Source organism: Oratosquilla oratoria, chromosome 14 (genome assembly GCF_046742065.1).
Source record: "Oratosquilla oratoria isolate Oo_2021 chromosome 14, ASM4674206v1, whole genome shotgun sequence".
NCBI lineage: Eukaryota > Metazoa > Arthropoda > Malacostraca > Stomatopoda > Squillidae > Oratosquilla > Oratosquilla oratoria.
In genome coordinates, this window is record NC_134790.1 from 66,146,525 (window position 1) to 66,164,807 (window position 18,283).

An 18,283-nucleotide genomic window follows, 5' to 3' on the forward strand; every position below is an offset into this window, starting at 1 on the left:
TGATTATTATAATTGTTATTATTTTTGTCATTGATAACCAGCAATTCTGTCTTTGGGGAGGTGGAGTCATAAAGGTGGTGGTAAAGGAGAGTAGCAAAATAGAGGGATAGTAGATCCTGGGTGGTCAGCATTCATATTGTAAGTGAAGGTTAGTCACCAGTCATAGAATGTTGTATTACTCTGGCATATAGGCATATTGCAAAAAAAAAAAAAAAAAAAAAAAATTATTAACTGCATAAGACTTGTGCAGTCAGTAATAATCCAGGTAGAGGGCAGATGCTGAAGGTGTAATTAATCTACAAGATTGGTACCATTATGTTATTATTTTTTCAGAGTGATTTAATCTTCCACCTAGCATTTAGGAATGTAGTAAATGTTAAGTTACTGCTACTACCACTATGGCTATTTATTTGATTATTTAGTTATATAGTTATATATTTTAACATAACTTACATTTTTGTGGGACTGATTGGTAAAAACTGCCATGTTCTCTCTTTCACAGGCAGTTCCTTTGTCCCAAACTTGCCAGTGATTGGGGTCATCAACCATTTTCTTTATTCAAACTGTGCTTGAAGTCTAGGTCCATATATGTTAGTTTTAGGGGATATATGTTGTACAGGTCATAAATGTTGAGTAGTTTACTTCTGGTGTGTTCACCTAATTGTAGTATACAGGAAAGGAGCAATGCTCATCTCTTCCCCAATTTATCCCACCTAGCCTCAGATCTTGGGTATTGGCTGCATGTCACATTGTGTTGTTGTGGCAAAGTAGCATGCAGTTGATACTTTAGGGTCTATATGAGGTGTCCCTACGGACCAGAGCCACAAATCATTTTGTCTGTGATAGAGGAGAACTATGTTCACAGAAAAATGATGATACTTTTATTATACTGCTACTGTCCCTCCGTTATGCTGTCCCCCAACCCATTGTTGCTGTCGTGTACCATTTCTCTGAATATTCATTTCCTTGTTTCACCTACCATGTGGTGGGGGAAAAGAATGCTGCCACCAAGTATTTCCACTTGGATCGTAAGAGGTGAGAAAAATGGGACGGGGATTGGGACTAGGCATCCTTCTCCCTGTAGCCCCACAGGGGATATTCCTAAAGAAAATAAAGGCATAAGAGGGTTTAGGAGTTTTCCAACCAGCACCCTAAGGTTTGGGTCTTATAATGTGCGTGGATGTGGTACAGATGAGAGTAAAAGGGAAGTGATAGGTAGAATGTTTGTGAGAAGAAAGATGGATGTGTTGACTTTGAGTGAAACTAAGTTGAGAGGGAAGGGCAAGTGTGAATTTGGGAGTGTAGTTGGGAGGTTCTCAGGAGTGAAGAAAGGGTGAGGTAGAGAAGTGGTGGCTATAGTAAGTGAAAAGATAGGTAAACATGTGGAGTGGAAGGAGGTTTCTTCAAGGTTAATGTGGATGAAGGTGAAACTGGGAAAGGAGATGTGGGTTTTTGTAAGTGCATATGGGCCTGGTAGTGAGAAGAGTGTAGAAGAAAGGGAAGCTTTTTGGATAGATATAAATGAGTGCATAGAGGGATTAAGGAGGACCGTCATACTTGAAAAAGCTGTAATAAGTGAAACATCATACAAATAGAGGCTCCGTCCTCATATGGTGTTTAACTCATCAACGTCAATGTAGTAGTATTGGGAGACCTTAATGCTAGGGTAGGAAATGAACCAATAGATGGAGTGGTTGGGAAATGTGGAATTCCAGGAAAGAATCATAGTGAAGAGTTGATGGTGGAGCTGTGTCTAGAGAGTTGATGATAGCAAATACAGTGTCTAGGAAGAAAGTCAAGCATAATTACACATGGGAGAGGGTGGTGGATGGAAGGGTGGTAGTTAGAGCATTAATGGACTATGTAGTGGTAGATGGGAGTATAATAGGAAGAGTAAAGGATGTATATGTTCTAAGGTGAGAGAGTGGGGGAATATCAGATAATTTTCTGGTGGAAGGTAAGTTGAGAGTGGAGGATAGATGGAGAGAAAGGAAAAGGACAAAAGGTAGGGAGGTGCTTAGAGTGAGCTGCTTAAAGGAGAAGGAGTACAAAAAGAAGCTTGGAGTGGGAGTGAAGGATAGAGTAGAACCAGGAGTGGGGGAGGAATGTGGATGGTTCAAGGAGGGAGTCACAAGGTGTGCAAAGATAGTGTGTGGAACAAGAAGGACAGGAGGAAATAGAAGGAAGGGTAGTGAGTGGTGGGATGAGGAAACAAAGAAGGTTGTAGAAGAGAAGAAGCGAGCATTCAAAGATTGATTACAAAATAGGACAAGGGAGTCGTATGAGAGGTACAAAGAAAAGAGGAGAAGTAAAGCATAAGATAAAGGAGGCAAGGATGAGAGCAGATGTGAAATGGGGTAAGAGTATGATAGAAAATTTTGAAAGTAATAAAAAGATGTTTTGTGAAGAAATTAAGAGAGGAAGAGGAGGCAAATCAAGTAGAGGAAAAAGTAAAAGATGCAGATGGAGAGATGATAATGGAAGAGAAGGCAGTGAGAGGAAGGTGGGCAGAGTATTTTAGGGAGTTGCTAAATGTGAAGGAGGATAGGGATGAAAAGGTAGTTGCAGTAGGAAGTGCTAAGAAAATGAGAGGTGAGGAAAATGGAGGAGAAATAAGGAAGGATGAAGTGATGGCAGTTGTTAAGATGATGAGAGCAGGTAAGACACCTGGTGTTGATGGATGTCATGCAGAATATCTTAAAAAAGGAGGTACAGTGATGGTGGACTGGCTGGTGAGGCTATTTGATGATTGATTAAGAGAGGGTAGAATGCTGGAGGACTAGAGGAGTGCCTGTATACTTCCACTTTACAAGGGAAAAGGGGACAAGTGTGAGTGTAGTTGTTTCATAGGGATTAGCTTAAGTGTAGTTGGGAAGGCTTATGGGAGGATCTTGATTGAGAGGATTAGGAGAAGAACAGAGGGAGTAATTGGTGAGGAACAATGGTTTTTGGACAGGTAGAGGTTGTGTAGATCAGATTTTTGTGGTAAGACAGATATGTGAGAAAGCTATAGGGAAAGGTAAGGATGTTTTTTGGGCTTTTATGGATCTGGAAAAGGCTTATGACAGGGTAGACAGGAAGGCACTGTGGGAGGTATTGCAGATATATGGGATAGGAGGAAAGCTTTTAGGAGCTGTCAAGAGTTTTTACAAGAGTATTAGAGCCTGTGTCAGGATTAGAAATGGAGAGAATGAGTGGTTCGAGGTAAAGGAGGAACTTCGTCAGGGATGTGTTATGTCACCCTAGCTGTTCAACTTATACATGGATGGGGTGGTGCAAGAGGTAAATGCAAGAGTGGCAGGTCAGGCATTGGAGATGGTTAAAGAAAATGGAGAAAAGTGAGAGATAAGCCTGCTCTTGTTTGCAGACGACACTGTGCTTGTAGCAGGATCAGGGGAAGGATTGAGGAAGTTAGTGACAGTTTGGGAAAGTGCGTGATAGAAGGAAGTTGAAGATAAATGTGGGTAAAAGTAAGGTTATGAGATGTACAAGGGGTGAAAGTGGCAGCAGACTGGAAGTTAGTATTAAGGGAGAGAGACTGGAGGAAATGTAAAGTTTTAGATACTTGGGTGTAAATGTGGCAGGAAAGGGAGGAGTGGGGGTGGAGGTAGAATGTAGATTGAGAGAAGCGAGTAAGTGCCTTGGTGGATAAAAAAAGTGTAATGAGAAATAGACATTTGGGAATGGATGCTAAGAGGAGATTGTATGAATGAGTGATTGTGATAACAGCACTGTATGGGGCAGAAACATGGAACATAAGAGAGGAAGAGAGAAGGATTTTGAATGTGTTTGAGGTGAGGTGCCTGAGAAGTATGATTGGGGTTACTAGGCTGGATAGAGTGAGAAATGAGGAGGTGAGGAGAATGGGGGTGGTAATGGAGTTTGGAGATAGGGTGGATGAAAGAGTGTTGGGATGGTTTGGACACATGGAAAGAATGAGTGAAGAAAGACTAGTAAAAGAGGTGTGGAAAGCAGAAGTGGAGGGAGTGAACATGAGGGGGCAACCTAGGATGAGATGGATGGATGGGGTAAAAGGGGCTTTGGAGAAGAGGGGAATGTCTGTTGAGGAAGGACAGGAGAGGACAGAAGACAGGGTTGAATGGAGAATGGTTGTATATGAATAATGTTGCGATGCATGAGGTGGAATGGGTGGGGATGTGGGGTGAGGTAATATGCGTGACAAAAATTTGACACAGCCTGAAGGAATTTCTCCCCATCTTCTCCTTTTCTGCATGGTGGGGGGACAGAGAGTGGGGTCGCCGATTTAATGTAGTGGCCTTGCTGTGGATGAACTGCTTAAATGAGAAAGAAAAGGAGAATGAGTATAAGAAGAAGCTGAGAGAGGAGTGGGAGGTAGTGAAGGATAGGGTAGAACTAGGAGTGGAGGAGGAATGGGGATGGTTCAAAAAGGGAGTCTTAAGGTGTGCAAGGATGGTGTGTGGAACAAGGAGGGTGGGAGGAATTAGAAGGAAGGGTAGTGAGTGGTGGGATGAGGAAGCAAAGAAAGGTGTAGAAGAGAAGAAGCAGGCTTTCATAGATAGGCTATAGATTAGGACAAGGGAATCGTATGAGAGGTACAAAGTAAAGGGGAAGGAAGTTAAGCATAAGATAAAGGAAGCAAAGTGGAGAGCAGATGTGAAATGGGGTAAGATTATGACAAAATTTTGAAAGTAATAAAAAGATGTTTTTGAAAGAAATTAAAAGAGGAAGAGGAGGTGAATCAAGTAGAGAAGGAAAAGTAAAAGGTGCAGATGTAGAGATGATAATGGAAGAGAAGGCAGTGAGAGGAAGGTGGGGAGAGTATTTTAGGGAGTTGCTAAATGTGAAGGAGGATAGGGAGGGAAAGGTAGTTGCAGTGGGAAGCGCTAAGAAAATGAGAGTGATGAGTGAGGAAAATGGAGGAGAAATAGGGAAGGATGAAGTGAAAGTAGTTGTTAAGATGATGAGAGCAGGTAAGACACCTGGGTTAGATGAATGCCATGCAGAATGTCTGAAGAAAGGAAGTACAGTTATGGTAGACTGGCCGCTGAGGTTATTTAATGTTTGATTAAGAGAGGGTAGAGTGCTGGAGGACTAGAGGAGTGCCTGTATCGTTCTGCTTTACAAGGGAAAGGAGGACAAGTGCGAGTGTAGTAGTTTCAGAGGGATCAGCCTGTTGGGTGTAGTTGGGAAGGCTTATGGGAGGGTCTTGAATGAGAGGAACAGAGGGAGTAATTGGTGAGGAACAGTGTGGTTTTAGGACAGGTAGGGGTTGTGTAGATCAGATTTTTGTGGTAAGACAGATATGTGAGAAAGCTATAGGGAAAGGTAAGGATGTTTTTTGTGCTTTTATGGATTTGGAAAAGGCTTATGAGAGGGTAGACAGGAAGGCACTGTGGGAGGTACTGCAGATATATGGGATAGGAGGAAAGCTGTAAAGAGCAGTTAAGAGATTTTATGAGAGTAGTAGAGCTTGTGTTAGGATTAGAAATGGAGAGAGTGAGGAAGTATGTATGAGAAAAATAATTTGATGCAGCCCAAGGGGATCTCTCCCCGCCTTCTCCTTTTCTGCACGGGGGGACCTAGAGGAGGGGTCGACGAATTAATGAAGTGTCCTTGCTGTGGATGTGCTGTGTCTCGCAGCACTGCTTCTGACCCAGGGCAGTGGACAGGATGCAGGGATGACCCGTCCTCCAGGAGGTGCCAAGACGAGAGGGAGGGAAGGAGGAGGGTGGAGGGGAGTCGAATATGTAGGGGATGGAATGGGTGGGAGTGGTTTCTATGCCTTTTTCTTTTTGGCTACCCCCCATGTAAGGGGAAAAAAGCCTTTGGTATATGTGTAAATGTATGTTTGTCTTTTAATTTATCATTTACATATCTGTAAAATAGTTTAGGTTGGTCTTTGCATTTGTCTATTATTTCTTTTTTGTAGTTTCTTTTTTCCTCTCTACATATTCATTTCTCAGTTTTTTCCTCTCTACATATTCATTTCTCAGTTTGATGTATGTTTGCCATTGGGTCCTATTTTGTCTTTTTCCCATCTTTTCCAGGCTTGGTCTCTTCTATTTTAGCAGCACTACCCTTTTTTGTTGTCCCAACACTTTATGTAAACCCTTTTCTGTTTCTTCTTGGGTACATATTTATCTGTTCTCTCCTTGTATATTTCTTTAAATATCACAACTAACACCACAGTCGGACGAAAGAAAGTTGCGTAAGCGAAACTATATATTTCGATTGCTAACTGCAATCCTCTTCAGGATTGTAGTTAGAAATTGAATTGTATAGTTTTGCTTACGCAACTCTTTCTTTCGTCCGACTGTGGTGTTAGTTGTGATTTACGGTGATTTACGGTAAATATAACAAAAGAAAAAATTAAAAGGTGTATAGACAAACTCAAAGTTAATAAAACACCAGGGCCTGACGGTTGGCATCCAAGAATCTTAAAGGAAATAAAAAATGAGATTGTTGTTCCATTAGAATATATTTTCAAGAAATCCATCATATCCGGAGATGTCCCAAGAGAATGGAAGCTAGCTAACGTTACTCCCATATTAAAAAAAGGTGACAAAAAGAAACCAAATAACTATAGGCCTATAAGTTTGACTTCAATCGTAGGAAAAATAATGGAAACTATCATCAGAGATGCTATCGAACATCATTTAGAAAGTAACCGTTTGATAAATGATAGCCAGCATGGTTTCAGACAGAAACGTTCTTGCGTGACTAACTTACTCGAATTCTACAACACAGTTATCTCGAATTATGACAAAAGAAACAATATAGATTTAATATATCTAGACTTTGCAAAAGCTTTTGATACCGTCCCACACGAAAGACTACTTACTAAATTAGCTTTGCATGGAATAAGTGGTAGCCTATTAGGTTGGACTAGTAATTGGTTGAATGGTCGAAAACAGAGAGTTGTTTTAAATGGAAATACTTCTGGATGGAAGAGTGTTGCAAGTGGAGTTCCTCAGGGTTCCGTTCTTGGACCACTTCTATTCATAGTATATATAAATGATATAGACCATGGACTAAAATCTACTGTTTCCAAATTTGCTGATGATACAAAACTGTGCGGAGTGGCAAATGATCACTCAAACCAATTAGATATTCAAGAAGATTTAGATCAATTACAGCAATGGTCTGAAAAGTGGCTAATGAAATTTAACACAAGTAAATGCAAGGTAATGCACATAGGTAAAAATAACAGTAAGTACGATTACAAGTTATTTGGTAATTCGTTAACAAAAGTGGATAGTGAAAAAGATCTCGGCGTAATTATCAGTAATGACCTCAAATCATCCAAGCAGTGTATTTCAGCCTCTGAGAAAGCAAATAAGATTCTGGGACTGATTGCGCGATCTTTTGTTTTCAAAAGTCCATCACTCATTAACAAGCTATATAAATCGTTAGTTCGTCCACATTTGGAATATGCTGTTTCTGTATGGTCACCGAATCTCATTAAAGACATTGACAGACTGGAAAAAGTACAACGGCGAGCCACAAAACTGATTCCAAATATCAAAAATAAATCATACGAAAATCGACTAAAACACATGAATCTGTTTTCCCTAAAAAAGCGTAGACTCAGAGGTGACTTGATACAGGTCTTTAAGATTTTAAAGGGAATTGACAACATCAAAAGTGACAAAATTTTCACATTGAATGAGAATCAGACAAGAAACAATGGTCTCAAACTATCCGGAAATAGATTCAATTTGGAAGTAGGTAGAAACAACTTTGCCAACCGTGTAGTAAATGAATGGAATAAACTTCCTGCACAGGTAGTGCAATGTAGTTCAGTTCGAAGCTTTAAGAATCATTTAGATAAATACCTAAGTAAGACGCTGTAATGATTATAATTTATCTTATATTATTTGCTTTTGTTTTGTCATCATTTGTCTGTCTGATTTTCATTTATTATTAGTTATATGTCAATTTATTATTATTTACTATTTACCTGTTTGTTTATTATTTAACTATACCTATGCATTTATTTATGTATTTTATTTGTTATTTACATTATTATAGTTTTTATATATTGTTTTATTATTAGTATGATTTTTTTTCGCATCTGACCTAGATATGGATCAAAAGGTCTCCTGTCGGCATGCTCCGCCTTTGTAATCCTTTGTAATGTGTTACTACATTTTTCACCAGTTATTCTTTAAATATGATCCACTTTTCTTCCATCTTTGTTTCTCCATTTGAAAATTTTTCTCTGTTAGCATTTTGAACAAATTTTCTAAGTTTTACAAAGTCCATTTTGTTGTACATTGATCTTCCTTCTCTATGTTTCTCATTTCTTCTCACATTTTTTTGTTTTTGAACTTTGAATTCTTAGTATGTGGTCACTCTTCCCAACTGGTGTCTTGTAATTTTGTACATGATTTCAGGCTCAGATATGAATATCAAGTCTAGTCTCGATGGTTCTTCATTGTTTCTATATCTAATACTTTCCTTGACCCATTGAGTCAATGTATAATCAATGGTCAAATCCAGTAGAATGTTGCCCCTAAGTTCCTCTCCACTTTGTATTGTCATTTCTTCCCAATTTATTTCCTTTGCGTTAAAGTCACCCATAATTACTATTTTTCCTCCATCTATCAGTAACTCAGATAATTCATTTTTTGTGTCTTCCAGTAATTTGGAATTATTGCTGTCAGACCAAGCCTGTATTTTTGGGGGCACATATACTACTATAAATGTTCTACTTTTCATAATACTATTTTCAACTTTAATCATGATCATTTCCATATTATCCTTTCATTCTATTATCATTATCACATTTAAGCCCTGTCTAATCAATAACATGATTCCTCCCCCCTGTTTATTCTACTTTTTGCCCAATGGTTGTATAGACCTTGTCCCACCATACTTGATGATATAGGACCTTTCAATTTTGTCTCCACAATTCCCATATGTCTGGTTTCTGTATTAACAAATAGTCATTTAGTTTATTTATTCCAAAAATCACACCATCCATGTTTGTGTATGAAATAAAGAAAATCCAACAAATTATTGACCGGTATCCCTTACAAGCACAATTGTAAAAATATGCGAAAGAGTTATATAAAATAAATGGACTAAACACTTGGAAGAGAAGAAAATATTAAACCCCAACCAATTTGGATTTAGAAGTGGAAGATCATGTACTACAAACTTAATATGCTTTTACTCAAGATTGTTAGACATAATACAAGAAAGAGATGGCTTGGCAGATTGTGCCTTCCTGGACCTACAAAAGGCTGTTGACAAAGTACCACACAAAAAACTACTAAGAAAAATTTAAATAGGTGGAATACAAGGACAATTATTAGAATGGATGTAAAACTTCTTGAAAGGAAGAAAAATGAGTGATACTTAAAGAAAAGAACTCAAAATGGGTGAACATGATAAGTGTAGTAACCCAAGGCTCTGTGTTGGCTCCGATAATGTCTGCTACATATATAAATGACGTGGATGAAGGAATTGAATGCTATATAAACCTCTTTGCAGATGAAGCAAAACTATTGAAGAGAGTGAGTAATGAAGAAGATTGCAAATCCTTTCAGAGAGCTCTGGACAAAGTCTGGAATTGGAGTAAAAAGAACGAAGTGAATTTCAACATTAAAAAATGTAGTATAATGGAATTTGGAAAAAGCAAAAATAGAATATCCAGTCAATACAAAATTGGAACAAAAGAAGTTACAAAAGTAAACTCTGAAAGAGACCTAGGAGTAATCATTTGAAATGACATGACACCAGACAAACGTGTAAACAAAATAGTTGGAGAAACCTACAACTTAGTAAGATAAATGAAAGTGGCCTTTGACTATAATTCAGGGGTTCCCAAAGTCGTCGATATCGACCCCCAGGGGACGATGAGACCATCCAAGGGGTCGAAAGGGGGTTGGTAGATTGCTACGGGTCGATGAAACCACCCAAGGGGTTAAAAGGGGTCAGTAGATTGCTAGGGGGTCGGAAGGGGTCAGTAAATTACTATGGGGTCGAAAGGCAGTCTTTAAGATTAAATGGTTAGCATGAAATGATCCAGTTCTCTTCCCATACAGAAAGAATGAGAATAATCAACCAACCAATATCTAAACTTAAAGAAAAACTATGTCAATTCACTCCGAGTCAAAAATCCTCCCCATTCTGTGTATGTAGGGAGAATCTCACATACACACAACCACATCGTGAATGAACATCAAGATGACGAGCTTGTGTAATATTATTGGGTTGAATATTACTTATAGTAATATGATAATGTATAATATCACTATTAAAGCTATTGGTAAATTATAGATATTTTAAAACACTTGTATACATCCAGTTTCTCATAAAAAATCTATTTTGTATATAATAGCCAGTATAGTCATGATCAATAACTTCCTCCTCTGTTTCTCTCCATAAATGCTTCAAAGTTGCATCCCTCATTTGCTCATTCATCAGCTCTTCCTTATTAATAATAGAATCAGGTCCAAGCTCAACCTCACATTCTTCCTTTTCTTTCATTTCATTAGACTTCATTTGCTCATACCATGAACCCAAGCTTATATTCACTTCATTATTCATATCTCTACATTCATTCATTGTTTCAGCTTTTGCTCCAGTTATTATGCAGGTGTAATTTCTTCCCGTCTTCTCTTGTTCTGCATGAGGGGACAGAGAGGGGGGTTATTAATTAAATGAAGCGGCCTTGCTGTGAATGTACTGTGTCTTCCTGCATTACTTCTGATCCAGGGCAATGGGTGAGATGCAGGGATTACCCATCATCTAGGAGTAGCCAAGAAAAAAGGGAGGGAGGGGTGGTGAATGAGAGTGGAGTAGTGGGGGTGTTTGAAATAGGTGTGAGTGGATGTATGCCTTTTGACTTTGGCTACCTTGTAAGGGGCAAAAAGCCCTTGGTATATGTATGTATGTATTATGCAGGAAAGATGTACATCCTCAACAACTTCATTTTCAGCTCATGTTTTAATGTCATCTCCATTTTCACTGTTAAGAATAGGATTCTTCACAAATTTAGTGTTAAGAACTACTTTATCATCTACAATGTCATTCCCTAATAATATAACCACTCCTGAGACTGGCAGTCTTTCACACACTCCTACTTTCACTTCACCTTTGACAAAATCACTGTCAAGCTAGACTGTGTGCACTGGGACCATGAGTGTAAATCCCAAACCCCTAACATTGACATTGTCTCCTGTGAATGTCTCTTTACCCCACTTCAAAGTTTCCTCTAATACAAGGCTCAAGTTTGCCCCCTTGTCATGGAAAAAATCCAATTTCCATCTCATAATTCCCATCAATTTTTACCTTACCCCTGGTAATTAATGGTCGGAACTCTTCTGCTGCTGAACATATCTTCGTGGAAAGCATATCCACATGCAATTTTTCACATTTCCTACTCTCTCACATAGACAAACCTGCTTCTTTAAATTTTATATTGACATTGTTCTCTTCTGTGCCCCATTTTACCACAACTGTAACATTGCATATTTCTATTATCATTATTTTTACACTCTTTGGTCAAGTGTCCAAGTGTCCTATTTTTCCATATTTGTTACATCCTATCTGGGTTCTTTGCCCTGCATGATCATTTCCAGTTGTGGAAGTAGGATACTGTGACTGGTCTCCCATCAATTTACTTGAAATTAAATGATTATTTAAAGTTTTAATTACTAAACTTCTCCGAATCGTGAATGTTATACATCTTAGTTCTGTCATGACCCTTACTCCAGTTATCATTAACCTCTTCATTACTAGTCAAATTCTTGCAGACAGCATGAGCTACCTGATGTACGATGATTCATCACAATATTCGCGTTATAGAATATAAAGTTACAGCTGTAATCATTCTCATTCACTCTGAATATTAATAAACACAAAAAATATGATCAAGCCAGTTCACAGAATATGGAAGTCACTCAGCTACAACTACAAAATAAATATAATCAAAATACCAATGCCAGCATCCTCATATCCCACTCACACCTCATGATGCCTACATAGGTGTCATTACATGGAAGGGGTTAACCCTGGTTTTACTTGTATCTGGTCTGCCCTACTTGTACACTACTTCCAACTGATCAGCCTTGTGTCCAGCCTCCGCAATTGGTTTTTACATTGCTTCTAAACAATTCATATTTGACCCTAGCATGGATCTTATTCATAAAGTGTTCCATCATCATGAGCTGCTTAAGTTAATCTATAGTTTCTACTACCTCTGAACTTAACCATCTTTCAAACATCAATAAGCATTCACAAGCCATCTTCAAGTGAAATTAGCCTGTCTTTTCACAGCTTGGAACCTTTGTCAATAGACCTCTGGATCCACTTAACTAGTCTGTAACAGTCTCTTTGACAATTTTATAATCTGTACATTCCTCTACTGTAAGTCCCACATAGGCTTCTCTTGCCTTTCCCCATATTTTAGTTTGTACGAGTAATGCCCAATCTTCCTCTGGCCATTTCATTATCTCTGCCAATCCCTTGAACTGGAAGAAGAAAGTTGCTGCTTCTTCATCACTATACTGAGACATCAAACCCACTCTATTGTCCAGTGAGTGTGTTGCCTCAGCATACTCTCACTTTTTATTTTTTTCATCTCCACCTCTGTTCCAATTCTTTCTTTCATTCATTTTGTTTTCTAGGTCATTCTTCTCTCTCTCCAGCTGCTGCTCCATTTCCCATTTCGACCTCATTTTCTCCAAAATGACTTTTTCACTTCCAATCCTCTCATTTTCTATATCTACTGCTTCCTAATGCTCACAAACCTGTTCTTTTATGCCACACTTTTCTTCCTCTTTCAACACACCCCTCTTAACAACTTCCCCTTCCAGTTCTAACTCTTTTTGCATATCTTCCCACGTACATTGTTCGGTGTGGTACACATCACCACTGTCCATAAACTCTTGTACTCATATCTATCTTGAAGTACTTCACTTTAGGCAGTAAATTGATAGCATGAACATCAGGGCAGTAGTAGTTGCAGGGAGTCAGTATACAGCTTGATGAATGACAGGAAGTATAACTACCTTGCACATCATATGTTAGATCCTGGTCACAGGCCCCCTTGTTACATTGACACCCAATTCAGGTTTCTCCTCTCCATGCCCCTGTCTCGTCTGCTCACTCTGAAATCTGTGATTCTGACAGCAAAGTGGTGTCCTGTGAACAAGAGCCTTTCTTGTCACCTACCACACTGAGTGGACTGTAAAGATGTTAGCTCATGATATCAAAAAACAAACTGCCAAACATATATACATATATTTACATGTAATTTGCATCATATATCAGTAATCACAGAGTGAAGGATATAAGCCAGATTGAGAAAATACAAAAGGCAGCAACCAAAATGAAAAATGAGGAGGATAGTAGACTTGCAAAAAGATCTGGATACTATTTTTGCATGGAGCCAAGAATGGGAAATGAAGTTCAATACTAAAAAATACAAAGTACTGGAAATGGGCAATAGCTGCAAAGGCCATCCTGAAACTATTCCTCGGGAAAGAAACACATTACAGAAGCAAAAGAGGAGAAAGGCTTGGAGTATTGATAAAAGACAACACCTAACACATATCAACAGGATTGTGGGAGAGACATATGGACTACTGCAGAAGATTAAATGGGCATTCCATTATATGAATGAAAAGGTGATGAAAAAATTCATCAAAACCCTGATACATCCAAGACTGGAATATGCATCAGTAGTATAGTCCCTACACAGAATGAAGAATATAAGCAAGATTGAGAGAATACAAAGGGCAGCAACCAAACTGGTCCCCAGCCTGGCAGATAAACTATATGAGGAAAGACAAAAAGCACTGGGCCTACCAAATTTGAAAGATTGAAGAGAAAGGGGTGACATGGTTACAGTGTTCAAGTCAATAAAGGGGATAGATTGCTTTAATAGAAGAGATCTGATTAAAGTGGGAGGGCTTTAAGAGGTCATGGAAGTAAATTAAGAAAGACTACATGTCGAAAGAATGTGAAGAAAAAGTTATCCACATAGATGTATAAATATGTGGAATAGCTTAGAAGGTGATATAGCCCAAGCTCAAACAATACATGAGTTCAAATCTAAATATGATAATTGGAAATCAAAGATATAGATTAAGTTGGAACCATACATAAACTTGAGTCTAGGTACATTAGAAAATTAGAATAGGAAACGGGACCCATTGAGCGTTGCTCCTTTCATGTACACTACAATTAGGTAAATACAGTTAGGGAAATACATACAAAAATGGAACATGTCTCACCATTCAGACCTTTGACTCTCAGGAGTGTCAATCGGTTTCTCCAATTGAACTGTCTCTTGCAGCAAAAATATAATATTATATATAGATATTTCTCTCTCTCTCTCTCTCTCTCTCTCTCTCTCTCTCTCTCTCTCTCTCTCTCTCTCCCCCCCCCCCATTCCTTGCAGATGACTATGATCAGTTCAACTGTGATGATCCTTGAGACCGAAATGTGTCTCTCGGACTTTTCAAATCTAACCACCTTAGTGACCATGACCAACCAGAATCCTTCTGCTCCAGGACTCATCTGGCAACCTTAATCACCATGACTGAACAGACTGACCACTACAACTCATATGTATCAACCTACTCAGCCATAACAGTGGTTTTTTCTTTAACCAGTTATATATTTATTTCCTTTTTGCATCAAATAATGCTTTACATTATTTTTCAAAACAAAATATAAATAATCATGCATAATCTTCTATAACAGTGTAAAACTTTACACTGTTTCTGTAAGGTACAAATTAGGACGAGGGAATCGTATGAGGGGTACAAAGTAAAGAGAAGGGAAGTTAAGCATAAGATAAAGGAAGCAAAGAGGAGAGCAGATGTGAAATGGGGTAAGAGTATGACAGAAAATTTTAAAGTAATAAAAAAATGTTTTGGAAAGACATTAAAAGAGGAAGAGGAGGCGAATCAATTAGAGAAGAAAAGGTAAAAGGTGCAGATGGAGAGATGATAATGGAAGAGAAGGCAGTGAGAGGAAGGTGGGCAGAGTATTTTAGGGAGTTGCTAAATGTGAAGGAGGATAGGGAGGGAAAGGTAGTTGCAGTGGGTAGTGCTAAGAAAATAAGAGTGATGAGTGAGGAAAATGGAAGTGAAATAGGGAAAGATGAAGTGAAAGCAGCTGTTAAGTTGATGAGAGCAGGTAAGACACCTGGGTTGGATGGATGCCATGCAGAATGTCTGAAGAAAGGAGGTACAGTTATGGTGGACTGGCTGCTGAGGTTATTTAATGTTTGTTTAAGAGAGGGGAGAGTGCCAGAGGACTGGAGGAGTGCCTGCATCGTTCCGCTTTACAAAGGAAAGGGGGACAAGTGTGAGTGTAGTAGTTTCAGAGGGATCAACTTGTTGAGTGTAGTTGTTGTTGTTGTTGTTCCCTAGACTGTCTGTCCGAGCAGTCCCATCTCCCCAAGGAATGCCATAGCCGAAACTGGGTTTTCCCACAAATCCTTTATAGAGCGTATGTTGTGTTGTTTGTGTGCATGATTGTGTATAATGCAGTCTTCCATTATGTGTTGTATGGTATGGGGTGAAGTGTTACATCCTGGGCAGCTGTTCACAATGCGGTCATCCAGCCTCTTCTGGTAGCTTAGAAGTGCTGGGTGGTGACCGCACCGCAGTCTGGCCAAGTGGACTCTGTCCTTTCATGGGAGAGAGGATTCAGAAGGGTGGATATCAGGGGGTCTGGCATGCAGCAGTGTGTTGTCTTTCAGTGTGTTAATGGAGCGGTGAGTGATATGATTATGAATATGTTTCCGGAGGCTGGTATTTGGTGGTTGTGGAGGAAGAGAAGAGAGTATCTGCTCGTGATAAAGGTCTTTGGGTGTTGTTTTAATGTTTCTTGGTGTGTGTGGGTGTTCTGCTATGTAGTGTAGTGTAGAGCTGCAGCGTCTACGTCGTGGGACCACCCCCCAACCCCAAGAGTTGGGGGCCAAACGGCAGCAACCACCCCTGGCCACCAGCTCTACGCAGGTGTTGAGTGTAGTTGGGAAGGCTTATGGGAGGGTCTTGATTGAGAGGATTAGGAGAGGAACAGAGGGAGTAATTGGTGAGGAGCAGTGTGGTTTTAAGACAGGTAGGGTTGTGTAGATCAGATTTTTGTGGTAAGACAGATATGTGAGAACACTATAGGAAAAGGAAAGGATGTTTTTTGGGCTTTTATGGATCCGGAAAAGGCTTATGACAGGGAAGATGGGAAGGCACTTTTGGAGGTACTACAGATATATGGGATAGGAGGAAAGCTGTAAAGAGCAGTCGAGTTTTTACGAGAGTAATAGAACTTGTGTTAGGATTAGAAATAGAAAGAGTGAATGGTTTGAGGTAAAGGTGGGACTTCATCAGGGATGTGTTATGTTGCCCGGGCTGTTCAATCTATACATGGATGGGGTGGTGCGAGAGGTGAATGCAAGGGTGGGTCAGGGATTGGAGATGGTTAAAGAAAATGGAGAAAAGTGGGAAATAAGCCAGTTGTTGTTTGCTGACGACACTGCGCTTGTAGCAGGATCAGAGGAGGGATTGAGGAAGTTAGTGACAGAGTTTGAGAAGGTGTGTGAAAGAAGGAAGCTGAAGATAGATATGAGCAAAAGGTGATGAGATGTACAAGGGGAGAGAGTGACAGCAGACTGGAAGTGAGTATTAAGGGTGAGAGTCTGGAGGAAGTAGATAGTTTTAGATATTTGGGTGTGAATGTGGCAGGAAAGGGAGGAGTTGGGTGGAGGTAGAATGTAGATTGAGAGAAGCAAGTAAATGCCTTGGTGGATTAAAAAGTGTAATGAGAAATAGACATCTGGGAATGGATGCTAAGAGGAGGTTATATGAAAGAGTGATTGTGCCAACAGCACTGTATGGGGCAGAAACATGAAATGAGAGAGGAAGAGAGAAGGAGTTTGAATGTGTTTGAGATGAAATGTCTGAGAAGTATTATAGGGGTTACTAGACTGGATAGAGTGAGAAATGAGGAGGTGAGGAGTGGAAAGGGAGTTGGAAGATAGGGTTGATGAAAGGGTATTAGGATGGTTTGGACACATGGAAAGAATGAATGAAGAAAGATTAGTAAAAGAAGTGTGAAAGGCAGAAGTGGAAGGAGTGAATATGAGGGGGCATCCTAGGATGAGATGGATGGGTGGGGTGAAAGGGGCATTACAAAAGAGGGGAATGTCTGTTGAGGAAGGACAGGAGAGGACAGAAGACAGGGGTGAATGGAGAAGGGTTGTGTATGAGTATGGATGATGCTGTGATGCATGAGGGAGGAGTGGGTGGGGGATGAAGAAGTATATATGAGAAAAAATTTGACGGAGCCCGAAGGGATTTCTCCCCGTCTTTTCCTTTTCTGCATGAGGGGATGGAGAGGGGTGGTCGCCGAATTTATGAAGTGGCCTTGCTGTGGATGTGCTGTGTCTTGCGACACTGCTTCTGACCCAGGGCAGTGGACAGGATGCAGGGATGACCCGTAATCCAGGAGGTGCCAAGATAAGAGGGAGGGAGGAAGGTGGAGGGAAATGGAATGGGTGGGAGTGGTTTTTATGCCTTTTTCTTTTTGGCTACACCCCACCCCCCCTGTGTAAGGGGGAAAAGGCCTTTGGTGTATGTATGTACAAAAAAAAATGGTGCAGGGGCAACTAGTAAATTAATACATGGCAATAGCATAACTTCTTATTTGTGGAAGTTGTTGCACTTATCACTTATTCTGAAGGGAGGATGAAGCAGATGGTGACCAAGTTTGACAGGATGGGTGAAAGAAGAAAGTTTCAAATGAATGTGGGGAAAGGTAAAGTTATGAGATGTATTCTTAAAGTACATCTCTAACTTTACTTTACCCTGGTAAGGGGGAAAAGCCCTTGGTATATAGATACGTGAGATTTATGAAGAATGTTGATAGTAATAAGTTGAATATGAGCATGAATGGTGAGATAGTTTAAATGAAGAATTTTGAATAATTAGTGTAATGTGTAGTGAATGGAGAAGTGGATGCTCAGGTAAGCCCCTGTTGCTCCAGATTTCTCATGTAGGAGACCTGTGGCCCTCAGGTAACCAGCAATCAGCACTAGTTTGGCCCACAAGTCTCTCGCAGAAAAAAAAAAAAAATTGACAGGACAAGTTTAAAGTAGGGCAGTAAAGAATGAGGTATTCAATGTCTTCTGTCTGGTGGTTGCATCAGAGGTGTTTGGAGAAGCCATTTCTTTTAATGGGGACCTGAACATAGCCTTATTGTTTTTTTGAAAATTATTTTCTTATTGGATTGCTATCTAGGGAAGCCTGGTGAATAGAATTTAGTTATCTATCAAGGA

At 39.6% G+C, this 18,283-nt stretch overlaps 1 protein-coding gene across 11 annotated transcripts in view; it reads left to right on the forward strand.

Moving 5' to 3' along the window:
* Positions 1-18,283, forward strand: part of LOC143032905 (uncharacterized) — a 211,914-nt gene that overhangs the window by 33,491 nt on the left and 160,140 nt on the right. The window lies entirely within an intron of this gene.